Source organism: Eublepharis macularius, chromosome 9 (genome assembly GCF_028583425.1).
Source record: "Eublepharis macularius isolate TG4126 chromosome 9, MPM_Emac_v1.0, whole genome shotgun sequence".
Classification (NCBI taxonomy): Eukaryota; Metazoa; Chordata; class Lepidosauria; order Squamata; family Eublepharidae; genus Eublepharis; species Eublepharis macularius.
In genome coordinates, this window is record NC_072798.1 from 73511944 (window position 1) to 73529576 (window position 17633).

Sequence of the window (17633 nt, forward strand, 5' to 3'; positions counted from 1 at the left end):
TGATAAGGACTAAATATTCTGATTGTTTCATAATATTGTAAAACGAAGGAAGGTGAGAGCTGGGTCCTCCCCCCTTCCCACCAGGAGGGTAGAAGACCCAGCATCCCCTGGACTTTGGTGTGATTGATATAACTGTATATATAGTCACATCAGATTTCTTTTTATGTTGCACAGATGCACAGCAATTAAATATGCCATCAATAAAAAGATAAAAAGGAGTGCTGCAGACATCCACAGGTAGAAGAAGAATTGATGTTCTAAAACTGATGAAATGCATTCCAAGCATATTGCTCTTTATCAAAGGTATTTTACTCTTGATGCTTCCTCGGGGCTGGGAAAGAGAACAACAAAGAGGAAGCCATTTGTGTGTGGAGGAAGTATCAAGAGTAAAAAAAAAATCCACAATGAAACAATAAGTTCAAAATATATTGGGTCAGCTTCAGAGAATGTTTTTTACTGTACCTATAGATATTTCCCCTTGTTGTGCAGGGAACAGGGTTCATATGTATAGGGCACCTTATACAACTGCTTCCCTATTGTTGATTTTGAGATCCAAAGTTTGTTTGTGTGCGTATACACAGTGATATTAGTAATGAAAGAGGGTGTTCTAAAGTAACAAGAACAATTGTAAGGCAAGACAGACAGACAAATTTAAAAATGCCGTTCAGTTATCATAATCCCTAGTATGAACAGTTGTACTATCTAGATTAGAGGTGGGCATGAACTGTGAAAAAAACAAACCGTGCGGTTCGTGGTGCATGTGTTTTCACAAACCACGAACTTCAACGAACTGGTGCAAGTTTGAGAACCGGTTCATGGGGCAGGAAAGTGGCATGGAAGGGGCATTTAAACCCGCGGATCAGGTGCTTGTCAGGGAGATCCCCCAGGGAAATGGTTATTTAAACTGTGGATGGGGCTTGGCTGGCTGGCCGGGAATTCCTGGCCGGGCAGCCAAGCCCCACTGTTTAAATGATCAGCTGCTTGTTGGGGATCTCCCCGACAAGCAGCTGATCCACGGGCTTAAATGCCCCTTTCCGTGCCGTTTTGCAGCAGCATGGAAAGGGGCATTGCTTTTTAAAATGAACCAAACAAACCAGCTCGGATGTTCGTGGAAACAAGCTTCCATGAACCGCTGGTTTGGGAACCACGAACCGGGCCAGTTTGTGGTTATTTTTGGTTTGTGTTCCGTTTTGTGCCCATCTGCTGCTGCTGAAGCTGCCTGCGCTCTGCTGACCAGGGAGGCTACTCCATCGAGGGCTGAGCTTTTCCACCTGCTCAGCCCCGCCCCCTGAGTGCTCTGGCCTTAAAGGAGCTGCTGCCGGGGACTGCTGCTGCTGAAGCTGCCTGTGCTCTGCTGACCAGGGAGGCCACTCCATTGAGGGCTGAGCTTTTCCACCTGCTCAGCCCCGCCCCCTGAGTGCTCTGGCCTTAAAGGAGCTGCTGCCGGAGACTGCTGCTGCTGAAGCTGCCTGCGCTCTGCTGACCAGGGAGGCTACTCCGTTGAGGGCTGAGCTTTTCCACCTGCTCAGCCTCGCCCCCTGAGTGCTCTGGCCTTAAAGGAGCTGCTGCCGGGGACTGCTGCTGCTGAAGCTGCCTGTGCGCTGCTGACCAGGGAGGCTACGCCATCGAGGGCTGAGCTTTTCCACCTGCTCAGCCCCGCCCCCTGAGTGCTCTGGCCTTAAAGAAGCTGCTGCCGGGGACTGCTGCTGCTGAAGCTGCCTGCGCTCTGCTGACCAGGGAGGCTACTCCATCGAGGGCGGAGCTTTTCCACCTGCTCAGCCCCGCCCCCTGAGTGCTCTGGCCTTAAAGGAGCTGCTGCCGGGGACTGCTGCTGCTGAAGCTGCCTGTGCTCTGCTGACCAGGGAGGCTACTCCATTGAGGGCTGAGCTTTTCCACCTGCTCAGCCCTGCCCCCTGAGTGCTCTGGCCTTAAAGGAGCTGCTGCCGGGGACTGCTGCTGCTGAAGCTGCCTGCGCTCTGCTGACCAGGGAGGCTACTCCATCGAGGGCTGAGCTTTTCCACCTGCTCAGCCCTGCCCCCTGAGTGCTCTGGCCTCAAAGGAGCTGCTGCCGGGGACTGCTGCTGCTGAAGAACTGGTGCTGTTTATTGCTGCTTAGGATGTTTGTATGCTGTGATAAGGGGATGGATATGAGGAAGGCATCTGAGATAGGGCCAGGGATACCAGTCCTCTGGGGACGGGGGAGGTATGGCGGTGGGGCCTGGTTTAAAGGGAGAAGGTCACGGAGATGTGGAAAGGCTCGGTGCCCTTCTAACCTACGCCCCATCCCGAGGCACGCCGGTGTTGGAGCTAGGAAAAATCCTCCTTCGACACTGATGTTGTGCAATGCCAGGTCCATAAATAATAAGACCAGTATGCTGCGTGATACTTTTATGGCAGCTAATATGGACCTGGTATGCGTGACCGAGACTTGGGTGAGGGAAGGAGAAACAGTTGCTCTTGGTGAGCTGACCCCCCCGGGTTATGCGGTCCTTCATCAGTCACGAACTGAGGGTCGGGGGGGGAGGGGTGGCAATCCTTGTCCGGGAGGGTTTCTCCTTCAAGCCGCTTCCCGCCCCGAAGATCTCTGGCATTGATTGTGTGGGCCTGGTGTGGAATGCCGAGGAGAGTTTGGCTGTCTGCTTGGTGTACCGACCGCCCAGCGCACCAGCAGACGCCTTACCGCGCCTGCTAGAGGTGGTTGCTGGGTGGGCCTTGGAGTACCCCAGGTTGATGGTGCTGGGGGATTTCAATGCCCATGTAGATGATGCCACCTCGATACAGGCCACGGACCTGGTGTCAGCCATGGCAACACTGGGACTCTCCCAATTTGTATCGGCACCCACACATGAAGCAGGCCACACGCTAGATCTGATCTTCGGGATGGGATTGGATGTGGTTCTGGATAAAGTAGAGTTGGTGCCATGGTCAGACCACGCGGTTGTGAAGGCCCGGCTGGGCGTGCCACCCCCCTCCTGCAAGGGCGGTGAGCAAATTTATGCTCGCCCACGGAGACTGATGGACCCAATTGGGTTCCAGAATGCTCTGCGGGAACCAATGCTCCACGGTGGTTCATTAGATGAGCTAGTGGAGGGCTGGCAAGTCCGGCTCTCTGAGGCCATCGATGAAATCGCCCCCCGTCGTCCTCTTCGCTGCCGGAATCGCTGGGCTCCTTGGTATACGGAGGAGCTGCGGCAACAGAAACGGGAGCTAAGACGACTTGAACGCGTGTGGCGGCGATCTCGGGACGAGGAAGCAAGAACATCTTATAGGCTGTTTATGAAGTCCTATGAGATGGCGGTGAAAGCTGTGAAGAAAGAGTATTATGCAGCTTCCATCGCATCAGCTAGCTCTCGCCCAGCTAAATTATTTAATGTGGTCCGTTCATTGGTCTCCCAATCAGGTGGAGACCATCAAAAGTTGAATTTGGAGATAAGCTGTGAGGCTTTTGCGAGCTTTTTTACTGATAAGATCTTGCTTCTCCGCCGCGACTTACCAGCCACAGTTGATACAGTAAATGAACTAGAGGCCCCTTGGCCGTCTTCGGGACCCATATTAGATCATTTCAGCCCTCTTTTCGGGGAAGAGGTGGACAGGATTCTGCAGGTGGTACGGCCTACCACGTGCCCCTTGGACCCGTGCCCGTCATGGCTGGTGAAAGCCAGTGTTGACGGGCTTCGGAATTCCTTGGAGGCGATTATAAACCTGTCCTTGAGCTCTGGGGTTTTTCCCAAGGCGCTGAAGGAAGCTGTGGTACGGCCTCTTCTGAAGAAATCATCATTAGATCCTGCTGACCTGCTCAATTACCGACCAGTTTCCAACCTTCCGTTTTTGGGGAAGGTGATTGAGCGGGCGGCAGAGAAGCAACTGCAGAATTTCCTGAAGGAGACCTCAGCCCTAGACCCCTTCCAGTCTGGTTTCCGCCCGGGACATGGGGTCGAGACATTGTTGGTTGCCCTCACAGACGATCTCCGCAGACATCTGGATCAGGGCGGATCAGCACTGCTGATTTTGCTGGATCTGTCAGCAGCGTTTGATACGGTCGATCATGAGCTTTTGACCCACCGCCTTGCCGATGTGGGGATTCAGGGGACAGCACTGCAGTGGCTGGTCTCCTTTCTCCACGATCGGGGACAGAGGGTGGCGCTCGGGGAGAGGGTGTCATCTCGTAGGCCACTGGTTTGTGGTGTGCCACAGGGAGCGATACTCTCTCCATTATTATTTAATATCTATATGCGCCCCCTCGCCCAGCTGGTGCGGAGTTTCGGGCTTGGGTGTCACCAATACGCGGATGACACCCAGCTTTATCTGTTGTTGGACGGGCAGCCTGGATCGGCCCCTGATGCCCTGGAGCGTGCTTTTGAGGCTGTGGCTGGTTGGTTGAGACAAAGTCGGCTGAAATTGAATCCCACGAAGACGGAGGTCCTGTATGTGGGTCGTGGGGAGATGGCTTTGGGACCCCAGCTTCCTACACTTGATGGGGCAGCACTTACACTGGCCCCGAGGGTTAGGAGCCTGGGGGTGATTCTGGATTCCTCCTTGAAGATGGAGGACCAGATCACTGCAGTTGCCAGGTCTTCCTTTTATTATCTTCGGCAGGCCAGGCAGCTTGCCCCTTATTTGTCTCCCCGTGACATGACTACAGTGGTCCAAGCAATGGTCACCTCTAGGTTGGATTACTGTAACGCGCTCTACGCTGGGCTTCCCATGGGCCTGATCCGGCGGTTACAGCTGGTACAGAATGCAGCAGCGCGGGTCATTGCTGGAGCACCGGTGTGGGAGCATATTACACCGGTGCTACGCCAGCTGCATTGGCTGCCAGTGGAGTACCGAATCAGGTTCAAGGTTTTGGTGTTAACCTACAAAGCCCTACGCGGACTGGGACCGACGTATCTGAGGGACCGTCTCTCACCATATGAGCCCCGGAGGACTCTCCGCTCTGGCGGAAAACATCTTTTAAGTGTCCCTGGCCCTAGGGAGGCCCGCCTGGCGTCGACCAGGGCCAGGGCCTTTTCAGTCCTGGCCCCGACCTGGTGGAATGCTCTGTCTTGCGAGACAAGGGCCCGGCAAGATTTGCTTGCATTTCGCCGGGCCTGTAAGACAGAGCTATTCCGCCAGGCATATGGCTAACGCCGGGCAGTGCCCGCCCCCCCCCGTGAAGGGGGGGTTAAACCATCACCCCTATGCAAACACAGAGGCATGTATGAACCACTGGGCAGCATGAATTGTTATATTTAATGTTTTTAAATGTTTTTAAATGTATTATTTAATGTTTTTAAATGTTTTTAAACATGTTTGTATTTGTTATCCGCCCTGAGCCTGCGAAAGCAGGGAGGGCGGAATATAAATATAATAAATTAAATTAAATTAAATTAAATTAATCTCTAATCCAGATTGATTTAGCACAGCTAGTTCAGTATATACTTGTGGTTGTAAGTTATCTTGAAGCAGGGGGCATGTCCAATTGAGGCACCCTTTCCTGGGAGCCCTCTAGCCCCACAGAAACACCCCTTTCCCTCCTGCCCCCTGCAGTCTTTGAAAATACCAAAAAGGGTTCACATGGGTATGTAACAGCTAACCAATAGACAACTAGTCCATGCATGGTAGGACACACTCTAGTGCGCAGTGAGAGGGAGACCTAAAATAGAGGCTTTCAATGTAAAGGAGGTGAAAACTTCAACTTGGTCTACTGATTACCAGCAACTCTTAGCCCATATGCCAAAGGATGGTCTGCTTGAGCAGGGCCTGCAACTGTAGGAAGTCAGGTCCAACCCTACACAAGACCAAGTAAGGTTGCTTCCAATGTATTGTGTTTCTAAGTGCCGCCTTGTTTTCCTATGTTGATGGGCAAAGCCATTGTCAAAGACAGAACCTTAATATGGGCAAGAATGATGTAACCTTGCAGGAGGATATGGCCCCTAAGTGCATTCAGGATGGCTTAGAACAAAGGCTTTCTTTGCCGCAGCTCCCATTATTACCATTGAAACAGATATCCCTTCATGCTCAAGAGAACAGTCATTTCTCCATTTTACAAAACAAAATTCTGTAGCATTGTAAAAAGCACTAGCAAATAAAACCCCATTTTTATGATTTCATTTACAACCTTGATTATTTATTTACTACTCACGGTGTAAAATTACATAACTCCTGACTTGGTCTGAAAAATTAATAGGTTTAACTTGATGAGTTACTTCCATGTCAAGTCATTTTAGGAGAAATGATCATTTCATGCCAGATAAAATAAAGAATCACGCTACTAGAAAGACAGGTACAGAGACATTTTATATAACATCACAAAATGGAAACATTTGTAGCAGAGGGATTCAACTTTATTGTTAAATCTCAGGAGCAGACAAGAAAACTAATTTGGAGCATACTGCTAAAGTTCAGGACGAAGAAGTTCAGAATCCGTATTCAAAACTTCCGGATGAGTTCTCAGTAGCGAGATGCTTGAACACCCACTGTTTCAGCTCAATTCTGATCGTCAGTCATCATGATCAGGGAGTCAGTTTATTGATGGACTGCTCAGCCAGTTGCGTTTGATTAGAGGAATAAGAAACTGAGAGTCTCTCTACAAAAGGCATCTTACATGGGGATGCTCAAGTGAAAGATCTTACACTTGTTCTTCCATTGAGGATACACATGGACTGCTAGGGAGACAGAGTACACTCAAATATAAGACCACACAGAAACTAAGTAACTTGAGCATCACCATGTAAGATGTCTTGTGTAGAGAGACTGAGACTTAGCTATCAGACAGATCAGCTGAGACAGTTTTTGATTCTACCATCTCCTCCTGGAAACTCTGTTGTGTCTCAGCCTTGCAGGAACTCTGCAGAGTTTCCCAGGGGTGGGATCAAAAGCTGAGTTGGGTTCTAATCCTATGAAAGAGCAGGACAGCCACAAACCTGTCTGGCAGCTTCTCAAATTGTGCAGAGCCTAGATAAAGATAACTGGGGCTCAGTTTAGCTCTGATCCTGGCAGTCAAAAACACAATGTTTGTTTGGTAAACACAATCATAGTGAAGTTATTGGCATTGCTCGTTATAAACCTACCTGTAACCTCCTCCCAATTCAGGCTCTAGCAGCAGTGGAAATGAGATACTGATGCTGCAGCCTTTATTAGACAGAATGTTATGGATGCTGGGAATTCTAGGCAATAGCTTTCCATCTTATTAAGGATACAGAAACCCAGCGATAATAAAATTTCTAAAACCCTAGTGTTCAGAATATCACTTAGTGTTCTTGATGTTGCCATGATCTCTAGAAATTGTCGTTTCCAAAGGCTCCTAACAATTCAGAAAACTTCTAGGATGAAACTGCCCTTTTCACCCTAAGATTTCCATGCACTTGAGCAGGAGTTCATGCATTAATAAATGGCTACAGCTTTACAAACGTACTTGTTGAATCCAGATCAAGCTTCTGTGTTATGAGCCATTGGTATCTTGCATCATTCTTCCAGTGTCCATCAACAATAGGAGGTCAATGAGCATCACTTATGCTGACTCCATTGCCGTTAGATTAGGCCTCACAATTAAATGAATTGGCTCTGTCACATCTTCCCCAATCTATGCAGGAAGACGTCTTTTTTGAAACTATTTTGGCACAAAAGCAAAACCAAAAAGAGAATTTGGCACACATTTCTAACCTGAGAAATGCAGGAATTTAAAAAGGTTTTTTTCCCCTGCACTTCCTTGAAACAAAAACATGCCTTTGTTTTGCATGCCTCCCCCTCTTTCTTTCCTCATATTTGAAGTTTCAATCTGAAGGAAAGTCATGGTAATCCAAGTACCAATTACACAACCAGTATGGTGAATGATTGCATTAAGAGAGGCAGACAGTTTTCTGACAATGTTAAACATCAGCAACAAAAGAACACAGCACATTCTCCTTGGAAACAGGAAACCAAACCAGAATGCAGAATTCATTTTCTTATGGGCCCAGGTTTGCTAATGTAGCTGTCAGTCATCTTACAGATTGTGTGACTATGGTGGGCTAATGTTCAAGATTTATGCAATTATATTACAGAAGTACTTTCAACATCCACCGTATATCCGTGGCTTCCATCTCCCAAGATTTTTAACAAATCAGAGAAAGACATATTTGTTGGTTTGCCCCAAGGTCAATTTGACTGGATTATTTCCCTAGGCAAAATGTAATCCTACAGAGTAGGTTATTTTAATGAAGTACATAAACATGTTCTATAAATGGATATTTAACAGTCATGATCAGGATGCAAGATTATAATCAATGCTGCTGTTTCCCAGGGTCACTGGGGTGTGTGTGTGTAAAAATCTCTTGGCCCAGGCTGTTGGTGGGGAGGACTGGGGAGGTAATCCATCTGCCTAACTATGCTGTCACCAGGCAGCATGTGTGGAATCGCAGTACTTCAACAACAGCTAAAAGCCTCTCTAAGGATCTATAATCGGTCCTTTTAACTCTTTTATGTGACATAAGCCATACCAAGATGTCTCCTACAACAAGAAAACAGTTTCTAGTTTTCCAGTTAAGCGAGGAGTTAAAGTGAGTAATTAGGAATTTCTAGACAGATTGTCCCTACTACAGTCTGTTAAGTTTCCTCCATCATATGTCTGTTAAGGGTCCCAGAGTGAATCTTTTTCCTGAGATGCACAGTTGCTCTTGCGAGATCCAATGCTTTTGCCCTACAAAGGAAAAAAAGGTGACGCTTGGAAGGAAGAGAATAGGATAAGAAACATGTCAATAACTCTGCACTAAGAGACAGTGTGCATGTTTGTGACATTCAATGGCATTCATAGAGAGGTATTGCTTTTATTTATATTTTTCTACTGTCAGACTAAGCACTGATCCTGAAAATTCTAGATGTTATAAGAGTGCATTAAAATATAGGTAAAATAGAGAAGCAAATAGGGAAAGTATTAGGAACTAGTATCAGAACTGTTATACTCCCTCATCAGTCACCCATTCTGTGCTGCTAGAATTATAGCACTGAAATAAATTGCTAGCCCCTACTGCTCTATTGCAATCACAGACAGTAAGCAAAACATTGAATATATTTCATTTTCCTGATGTATGATTTTTTTCTATTAATGGTAAAAGATATTTTAAAGGAAAGCAACAACATTAAATTTGCTGTGCATCTTGAGAATAATATCTCAAAGTATAACATCTAAGACATTTTCACAGCATTGTAATATAAATAAAATTTGAACTAGGAAGATTGTAAGACAATTGACATCTGGCACATGTTTGCCTTGCTTAGAGAGTCAGCTGTCAGTTCTTCCACATTTTCCATGCCTAGTACAGCAGGTTGCATTGCACGGGGTGGGGGGTGGGGAGATAACAATTCATATGTAGCTTTCTTGCGCTAGCCCCATTAAACTGAGTGGGACTTGTGAAAAAGCTCATTGATCCTTTCTTGCTGCTCCCATTGGACTTGTGATAGAGAAACTGACAGTAAAATAAACCTGATATAGAAAAGGTGTCCTTTTTGTTATGGTAGTTCATTTGCTAAAAATGATAATACAACCACCTGCCATTTCGCCATCTTCATCTCCACACTTCATTCTCAGTCAAAAACTCCACTATCCATTATTTAAACTCTAATCTCTTTGCTGTTAGATATAAACCAAAAATAACTACACTAACCGATTTATCACATCTCTATGATTTCCCCCACTCCATCTAATATAAAACATTAGAAAAAATGTCACAGGTAACACCAAACAACAAAAAGCTCATACCCACCAATGCTTCACGAGAGAAAAGAAGAATATTGATAGCCTGAAACTCGTTTCTTATAACAAAGACCGTTCTGGGCTGAAGGGCTGCACTGATCAAGTACATCCTATGTTTACTTCCTGGCATAGCCACTTGAAAAGAATCTCAGGCAGCAGACCTTGGGAAATACCTTGCTCTGTTTAAATCCCTGGCTTGCCATAAGATTAGACTATACGATTGTTGATGGTCCAGTTATCTGATGGGATAAAGGATCTCTCACTCCCTCACTCTGTAAGGCATTTGTTTCCCTAAAGTATGCACTTCTCATTTCCCTGCAATAGTATAGCCGGCAGCAGCTTTTATATATTTCCTTGCTTGTAAGCTTCCCACAGAATCTGGCTAGCTAGTTGATAGAAACAGGGTAGGAACTAGCAATTCCGTGCCACTGTATTAGGTGTCTTACTGTGGAGGAATGGAATTAGCTCCAAACGGGAAGCTTCCTCTGTTGGATCAAGATTTCTTCAGTAGCAAGACTCCTGGTTTAGTGGAAGAAAGTCATTGGGACTAATGCTGAATATTCCAAAGTTCAGCATTAGACCCAATGACTTTCTTCCACTAAACCAGGAGTCTTGCTGCCGAAGAAATCTTGACCCAACAGAGGAAGCTTCCCGTTCGGAGTGAATTCCATTCTTCCACAGTAAGACACCTAATATAGTGGTATGGAATTGCTGGACCCCTTGAGTGGTACCAGCAAGGTAATTCCTAAAACAAAATGCACCATCTCCACGGGAGCTTCTTACAGTCTCTATTTCCTTTTCAGGATCCCCCCCCTCCCACAAAGCTGCATCCAGTTCCTTGAGTCCAAAGAGGCCTAGCTAAACTACCTTTTTCTTGGAACCAGCCATACTGTATGCTAAATTGCCTTTGAAAGGAAAGGGATTTTTTTTAAAAAGTTTGTTGTGAACAAACTAATTGATTCATTGTATGTGACACCCACTTCACTGCTCTACAGGTCTGACTGTATATCTGACGTTAGGATTTCCATCTGGGATAACTGATGAATATGATACATTCTTTATACCACAAGCAATGCAGGAAACAGTGTGCCTCTTTTGCTCCTTATGCAATAGTTTTATAAAAGTTACAGAGAGCAGTCGGTATTTCTTTACTACTCATCGGTCACAGTCTCTTGTAAGTAGAAATCCGAAATGCTAGTTCAATATGATGACAATGAGGTCTGTTCTGCTGAATCCAGGTGTGAAGGGAAAGCTTGCTTCTTTCTTTACATGGCTGTAGGAACTACAGAGGTGTAAAATGGTTTCCGTGACGGGACTTAGGTCCCTTTCATACATGATCTTTAAACCACTTTGGCTTCTGAAGGCAAACAGACTTTAAAAAAGTTTTCACATACATGAAAGATAAAGCACAACAACAGCAACTAAAACCTGGATCAAGAGAGGGTTGGGCGAATCTGGATCAAAGCTTCATTAACTGTGGAAGGGCAGCATTTTATATTAACAAGTGTGAAATCTTTAAAAAATCCATTTGTCTTCTAAAGTTCAAGTGGGTCAAAGAGCCTCTTTGAAAAGAAGCTTACATGGGGTTGCTAGCTGACTCCAGAACCAAGTTATACCCTCAGCCTATGGAATGTAAACCTTTCTATGGATATGATTGATCACCAAATAGATTTCCAAAGGGCTCATGTCTGGAAGTCCGTATTGGATTGTGCCCTGGTGTCACTGAGCCTTAAAGAGAGTGCTGCAGAAAATACCAGTGTACCTGAGGCAAAGACAATTGATTTTGCTGGATGGAATGACTCTCTTTGTTTGAATCTGTTTATGCCTACTATTTTCAAGGAAGTTCGTCACAATGTTGTTAATTTAGCTTCAATTGCCCATTATTTCATGGTTCATTACCTTTCAACAAGGATTGTTGATTATTTTTCTCATATCTGACACTGTGCCAGTGTTCAGCTCCTTCAGGATAGAAGCTTTGGTGATGATTGTTGCATCATTGTACGTAGTGCTTTACAGTGCCTTCCTAAGCATAGCTATGCCCTTCTAAGAACACTGACTTCTGTAGACTTAGAAGGGTGAAACTCACTTAGGATGTTACAGTTGCATATGTATGGGCAATGGTGAGGCTGATGCCCTGGGCAAAGAATACACAACTAGACATGGGTACAAACAGCATTATGAACGAAAAAACCCCCACAAACAGCCTGTTCGTCTGTTTGCAAACAAGCCGTTCGTGAGGCTCCATTCTAAACAAACAAGTGGTCGTTGCAAGCCTCGTTCGTTGCCTTCGTCAGCCGTTCGTCAAGCCAGACAGTCTGGGGCCTTTCAATGAATTCCCTTGGCAACGGCAGGGACTGAACTCTGTCCGAACTCCTTCTGGCTTTCTTTCTGGCTTTAACCCTTCAAAATACTTCCAGCAGAGAGTCCCGTTTTTGCCACTATGAAGAGAAAATGATAACAAAGGGAAATGGCCATATAAACTTTTCCTGCCACTTGCAAGTGGCAGGGCTCTTTAAACAGCCCAAACCCCACCCCCACCCCCAGCCCCAACCCCCAACCCCACCTACCCAGCCCCACACTTACCTTGCCCAGTGGCCCTAAGGGCCTGTGGCCTCCTCCCCCTCCTTCCGCGGGGAGCGGGAAGGCCATTTTTGGCCCGCAGGGCAGCGGAGGAGGCCAAAAACAGTTCTGGGGCAAGTTCACAAACCAGTTCATGGTTCGTGGATCGTGGGGTTTAAATGCCCCTTTGACAATTTAAAGGACCCTTTCCTGCCTTGCAAGGGACAGGTCCCTTTAAACTATCTGCTGGCAGGCGGGGGGGGGGGGAATTGCCCACAGCCTGCCAGCTGATAGTTTAAAGGGACCTGCCACTTGCAAGCCTTTTAAACGGCCCAAACCCCAGCCCCCAGCTCCCAGCCCCAGCCCCATCCTCACACTTACCTTGCCCAGCTGCCCTGTGGGCCTGCGGTCTCCTCCCCCTCCTCCTGCGAGGGGCAGGAAGGCCATTTTAGGCCTCTTCCACCACTGCGTGGGCCCACAGGGCAGCAGAGGAGGCCCAAAACAGGCTTCCTGCCCCTCAAATGGCCACCACAGTAGCCATTTGAGGGGCAGAAAGGCCATTTCGGGCCTCCTCCACTGTTTTATGGGCCCATGCAGTGGCAGAAGAGTTCAAAAATGGCCTTCCCTCCCCTCACTGGAGGAGGGGAAGATGGCGCGGGCCTGCAGGGTGGCTGGGCAAGTTGAGTATGAGGCTGGGGCTGGGGCTGAGGCTGGGGGCTGGGGTTTGGACCATTTAAAGGGACCTGTCCCTTGCAAGGCAGGAAAGGGCCCTTTAAACTGTCAAATGCCCATTTCCCTGCCACTGCTAAGTGGCTGAAAAGGGGCATTTAAACCCCACGATATACAAACCACGAACTGGTTTGTGAACTTGCCCCAGTTCGTGCCAGTTCATGGTTCCTGGTTCGTGAAAACCCACGAACCATGAACCTCACGGTTCAGTTTTTTTGTGGTTTGTGCCTGTCTCTAGTCAGGAGTCAGTGGTTAATGCTCCTGCGGTCACAAGGACTTGGCAGCTTTCTGACCATGCCTATCCTGTTGCTGGCCCTGCAGTCAAATCAAACCATAGAACAATAAGGTGATGAAACTATAGGGTCCACTCTTTCCAAATGCCTCTCCAGTCCACTTCAAACTCCGTCATATAGGGAGAAGCTATCTGGCCTAGTCTTCTCCCTGTCAACCTATCATTGGATTATGCACCTTTGAATTCTTTTTGATTTCGATAACCAGATATCTGAGTTTATTTTTTAAAAATGAAAATGTGTGTGCCCTAATTTTGCAGGACTCTTTTCAACACCACCCCAGACAAACAGGAATTGTACCAATTCACAAAAAGAAAAATGCAGAGGGGAAACCCACAAAGTGTTCAAAAGTATTTATTCCAGATACAAACTCCACAAGTGACTTCAGAATCGCGTTAGTGAATGCTTTGCATTGTGGTTTTCAATTGAATATGTTTGTAACCCTTGTGAAGAGCAGCTATGCTTGTAATGGGATGGGAATTTTCCTATCACTTTGTAGTTGTAATAAATATTTTTGCTCCTTTGCTGGGTTTCTACTATATATTTTTTCTGTTCAACATCATCACAGCCTTCTTTGATCACAGTCCCTTCAGAGCCTTTTCCTGTGGCCAATAAATTGGTTCGAGTCCATTCTGCTTCTTTATTTTTGAAATATAGCTTGATATGATATAATTTTATTGGCTGCTCAAGCATTACAATTGTGTTTCAGTCTATTTGACAGCCCTTAAGATTAGAAAGGCTATAAAACTGACTCTTCAGGGGTCTCATCCAAAATGCATTGAAGCTACTGAAAATAACTCCAAGAACTTGAAAGGCCTTTTCAATTGGGCTGTTTTTTCTGCTTCCCATCTTTATTGGCTATTTGGCAGGGATGAGCTCATTTTCCACCTTACTGCTACCCAAGTAACCAAACAACTAATTGTTGTGGATCTATGTCAGATTCTTGAATATTGCCTGTTTAGCAGTGTAGGGGTGGGTGGTCCAGCACTTTCTACTGTCAAAGCGTGTCTATGGATGTTTCTTTTTGAACAGGTATGCACTCATTTTAACATGCCCCCACAGTCACATAGCAGCTGCAAGGAACTTCTTCTTAAAAAAAAATAAAAAGAAGAAGAGGAGAGCCTAAATGGACTCCAAACAATGCTGTGAGGGGAGGAAATGCTCCTGCCTTCCTACAACAGTTTTCTCAGATGAAAACCATGGGAGGGGGGGGACAATTATTTCACCAATTTTGCTGCTCCACAAGAAGAATCTGTGCACATATGCTCCATGCGCAGCAGCAAATGTCACTGAGGACAGCACATTCTGCCCATGCAGAGAACTATCATCTAAAAGCACCCAAACTACCTGGAGTTTGCTATTTCACTTTGATAGTTTTGTCACTTGAAAAAGGGTCTCTATGAGACAGAACTAGGGCTATAATTTGGGTGAAAGATAAGTCTCTGTAATGTCTTCTCCATCCATAGAAAGAGATCTTGAAATGCATTGGACTATAATTTGGGATTTATTGTTGATTTGTTTGGGAGTACTTTTTGAGATAGCTTTGTCTCCTGTATTGGTCTGCCCCCTTCCCCTTTCCTGGCTTGTGTATTTAGAACTATAATTCGGGTGAAGTGTCTGAGATGTCTTGCGGCAACCTTGTTTTGATCTCATAATTGTAGGGCATGCAGTGGTGTGTCCCCCCCCCCCCAATATTACCATGGTAGTCCTATCAAGCAGCAAGTTAGAATTAAGAGATCTGTACAAATTTACCTTTTCATTTGTATTTGAAATGAATTCTAAATCGTACAATAAAGATGCTGACTTGTGTCTTATGATACAAATACTTTTAAAAGTCTGTAGTCATTCTTTTACTATCATGGGTTTGAACAAGGTCTAAAATATGATTTCCAGATATACTGACGGAATAGTTGGTAGCAATGGAAGCCCATCAGGATTATGCCTGCCACAGTGAGTCTGACTTTGCCCATGTCGTCATCAGTGGATCTATGTGAATGATGTGAATGCTGTCTGTTATGCAGTGTTTCCTACTCTCACCCCAATCAGCCATTGACATGGATCACATACTAGGGAACGCACTATATGATAGAAAGTATTCACATGATGAGTTTTACTAAAAATATTGCTGTTGGGAGGAGAAAAGGGACCACCTCTTCCAGTATATACCCACAGTGCAACTCTTCCCACCAGGGCTGCTTAATGTCTTACAGACATTTTAGAACATCCACTGCCCATTCTTGGGCTTTTCTTCCAACATTATGGAATGGCCTTCCTGAACGTGTCAGGAAGGCATCTGTTGAACAAGCTGGCTGTCTATTGCTGTTAAGTATGGTCCTACTATGTAACTTCTTTATCGTTTAACATGTCATGTTAATCTTTATACTTTGTTTCAGCTCTTTTTCAGATTTCTGCTTGGCTGCAGACTTCTGCAATCCAAGTCCTATTGCATTGTTTATTGGCCGTCTCATCTTGTTGATTCTGTTGACTTGCACTGTGTAATCTGCCTTGAGTCTTGATGAGAAAGGCAGATTATAAATGACATAAATACATTAAAAAATCTACTTTGTTTGGTTTTTGAAAGCAGTGTTTAAAATTGTTAAGGAGGACATTTCCAGTTTGAAAAACCACCTACCTTACAGGGTGGTAAGGATAAAATGGAGGTGGGGAGAATGTTGCTGTAAGCTGCTTTGGGTCCACATTGGGGAGAAATCAGCTCATTAATATAGACATAAATACACAGCTGTAAGGAATATGCTCCATCAAGCCCTGCGCTCCAGTCAAAAGTAACTGAACTTTGGTTCAGGGTGTAAGTGGTTGCAGGCCTGGGTCCTGCCTAGCCAAAAAAAATGTGCTGGCTTGTTGATTTAGAACACCTGCGGGCCACTGCCAGCTCTCTGGAGATTTAACCTTGGGACGCTGATTCTCACAGTTCCTATCTTCACTTCTCAATTCCATATGCCTAGCAATGCCAAAGAGGAAAGTGAGCCCTGATTGGTTCTTGGTTGATTTGGTGATATGCTAGCTAGAAAAAGACCAAATTCAGGGGGTATCTGCAACCAGTATTGTAAACAAGAGCCCCCTCTACAGAATAAACCATTAACAATGGATCACTTATGAAAATATTTTAAATTCAAAGTGCGCTAAGTGCTAAAATTATATACAAAATACATGACTTGTTTCATAAATATACACAAAAGTTTACAATTCATAAGTTAAAGATATATCCATTCCATCACTTCCATCTATAACGATCATTTATACAACTGAAATCGACAACCGACTCCTCCTGAGTATAGCAAACTGTAGCCAAGCTGTAAACAGTGTGGGAATAAAGTGCAAAGAGTGCGGTGCAAAGGTAAGCTACTGTCCATGAATGACCAGGGAGCTACCACATGGGTTTAAAAGCTGTTTGGTACAGTACTGTGGTCAAAATGAACCTTGCAGGCAGGGCTGGCTGGGCCGGCAGCTGCCTCGGGTGCTAAGGCGCTGGAGGGGGTGTCGGCCCAGGGGCAGGGGTGCATGCCACGGAGCTCAATTGCCCCATGCTGCTGTGCCCGGCCAGGAGCACGTGCTGGAGGTGGCAGCGCAGGGCCACTGAGCGGGCACCCTCCCAGCCCTCCCGCCCAGTTGCTCTGTGCTGCCGCTGCTGCCACCACACAGTTGTGGGCCAGGCATGGCAGGCAGCTGGGGCAGCACGTGGAGCATCTGAGCCGGAGGGCTGGGAGGATGCACACTGCCATACGCCACCCTGGCTGCCAGCCATGCCTGGCCCGCAGCTGCTGCACCTGGCCAGGAGTGTGTGCTGGTGGCGGCAGCGTGCGGCAGCTGAGTGGGCAGCCTCCCATTCAGTTGCTCTGCAGGCCGGGTGCAGCAGCTAGGGTGGCCGGCTGTGCGTGGCCTGCAGAGCAACTGAACGGGAGGGCTGGAAGGCCCCCCATGTGCGCACCCAGCCCTGCGTGATGACGTCACACACAGTGACATCATCACGCAGTCTGGGTGCATGCGTGCGTGCAGCGGCAACCCTTAAGCTGCCTCAGGAGCCAGCAATGCTGGCCCTGGCCCTGCTTACAGGGAACATCAAAACAATCCAATCAGGAGCTTGGCTAGAGTATAATTTAGAACAAGGTATGTTTTCCTGGCAAGCATATTTACTGCAATGTTCTCAGCATGCCTTTTTGTCTGATTGTGCTCCTAAAATCACTCAAAAGTGCAAGCCATTGTGTGCTTATAAAATTTCCTTGTAACATCTGATGTTATCCTGAATTGTACATTCTGCTGAATCTTAATGAATGAGAAAGCAAACAAAACTCTTGAAGACATTCTTTTTTAATTCTCACAGTTTG